We start from the raw sequence: 2,588 nt of genomic DNA on the forward strand, positions 1-2,588 counted from the left end.
ATAATTTATTGATCTACATATAAATCCCCCAAGAGACTTCCAAAATAATTTATAGAACTCTACAGTGAATCCATCCGAGCCAGGACTTTTTTCCATTTTCCATCCGTTTTAGAGACATACCGATTTCATTGATTGTAAGCCGACCCTCGCATTATTCTCTTTCCTCTTGACTAAGTTTAATATTTTGATTAAAAAATCTCTTTCGAGTTTCTTGAGTAGCTCATCATCAAAATGTGCAATTCTACTTTTGTACAATTTCATATAAAACTGGTTTTGAGCTTCTGCCTGCCTGCCTGCCTGTATTAAAGTCTCAGGAGTCAAGTCTAATAAAGACTACTTCATGTATTATACAAACTACCCTTCTGTATGTTGTGTACTTCTGAACTTTTGAAAGGAACGTCTTTCTACTGAATAATTCAATTCTTCAAGACACAAGGAAGGCATTTTAGAACGCTTGAGATAGCTCGTATACTTAATATTCTTATCTTGCACATGCAGTGTGTGGTGTAAAGCACTTGCCTCACGTAAGGAGCTGACTCCGAGAGCAAGGCAATTTGATTTTTACATTTTGTTCAGTAGATTTGTTGCACGGTGCAGTTTCTAAACTAAAGTGTCGCGGGGGTTCATAGTTTCCACGTTTACCACGTCGTAACTTTCGTAAATTAAATACCTCGACTTGATTATTTGTTTCTTTCACATCCTCTATTACTCTTGAGTCATGTTGTCAAAAACAAATGTGCGCTCGCCTGTCCACCATTGTTATATAATTATCACGAACTAGAAGACTAAATTTTGAACAAATCTGCACTAGCCCACCTTTCTTTAATCGAAGTATTGTACGAAGAATACCATAGTGGCCCTTCCAGGTATTATTTGACAGTATATGCGCACCTGGAGAAATTCTTCAAGTATTAACATTTGGAATCTCCAAGAAACAACCCTTGTAAGGGCTAAAATTGCCATATTAGCATTATAGGTTTTCTGCTTGGCTTGAAAACCTTATTCGATAATACTTACGAAACAACAATGATCTATTATCCACCACTCAAAATTATTCCAATTTACTAAACACGACTGAACAAAATTCGAGTGGTCACTTAGACTACAACTCACGTGATTGGATTTATTTTGGAAAATAAATGTACACTATGTACACGAAATTAAAACTTAAATGAATTATTTATAAAAATTGTTTAACTATTGTTCATTTGGCTAATTGCACATGTGGATTACACATCATTTTAAATTGTCCGTTAGAATAACTATACTAAATTTAATTAGAATACGGCCAGGGATTCCAATACTCCGGTTAGCGTTTGTCGCCTCCTGCCGAGTTCCTCTCCTCCTCTTCCTCGCTCGGACATTTATGCTTACAAGACGAAATGCGGAACTATTTCCAATCGTCTAAATTATCAGGTGCCCCGATGAACGTATAAGCAGGAAACCCAAGTGGCGCTATGAATGGGTGGTTTCCAATAGGGAACATCGCAATGACGTCACGGGGCATGATCACGTGGTTTTTTTTCTTCCCTAGTCTGGTTGGCAGAAAGCCCAATGGCTTACTCCATATTTGATTGAATATGCTTGTTACCAGAAATTTTTAATCCGAAACAATGGTCGTATCTTGCTGTGTCACTAATTGTGCTAGACGTTTTAAACCAAAGGACATACCCTTTTACCGCCTACCTAAGGATCCATCTAAAAGGCAGAAATGGTTGGCTGCGATTAACAGAAAAAACTGGATTCCAACTGAGCACGATCGTGTGCGGGAGCCACTTTATGTCAGGTAAAGTAAACATCGAAGTTATGTATATAAATATACTGCTGTTTAACAGTGACATTTATTGCAATAATCATTGATTCTCGTCACTAGTTTTTTTGCTGCAGAAGCCATTCTTGGCTTCAGCAATACCAACAATGAGAACTTAATTCCACGAAGTGAATGAAGTCATTAGGAACTGAATGCTGACAAATGATCAAGTACTTAGATATGACAGTGGATGTCATATTATTTGTTCAGACCGTATTCCTGAAGTGCACGGTTAGTTAAATTCAAGATGTATCGTTCAGTTTCCAATAAACATCAGACACACTCCGTTAGCAGCAGAGAAGGGTGAACAGACCTTTTGATGAAAAGTCATTTTGAAAACTAAAACCTCATACGAAAAAAATGAAAAAATAAGAACACTAACGCTACACCGAAGCCTCTAACTTACCGAAATTTTCTCTAACTGGGTTAGTTTTTTTTGACACTTTATTTTTGTCTTTTTTTCTTTAAAATTTTGCACGCGCCTTTTTTTAAACCATACAACGTCTCAATGAGGTCGCACCCTCTCTGCTGCTGTAATTAGATCATTATTTATATCAATAAATGACACCAGGTACGGAGTCTTATACGGCTAGATTAGCTCGAGAAAGATTAGTAGCAATCAAAAAGGTTTTGCCTGCTCGCGATTCTCTTAGACAAAAACTTCAAGCACGTCAAGAATCTCAGGTAGAATTTGCCGAAGATAAAATACAGGTATTTAAACCTATTACAGAAGCAACCGAAAAAGCTGCAGCAGTTACTGAACTACTTCGTCCAACGT

Source organism: Sinohyriopsis cumingii, chromosome 12, assembly GCF_028554795.1.
Source record: "Sinohyriopsis cumingii isolate HCF-2022 chromosome 12, ASM2855479v2, whole genome shotgun sequence".
Classification (NCBI taxonomy): Eukaryota; Metazoa; Mollusca; class Bivalvia; order Unionida; family Unionidae; genus Sinohyriopsis; species Sinohyriopsis cumingii.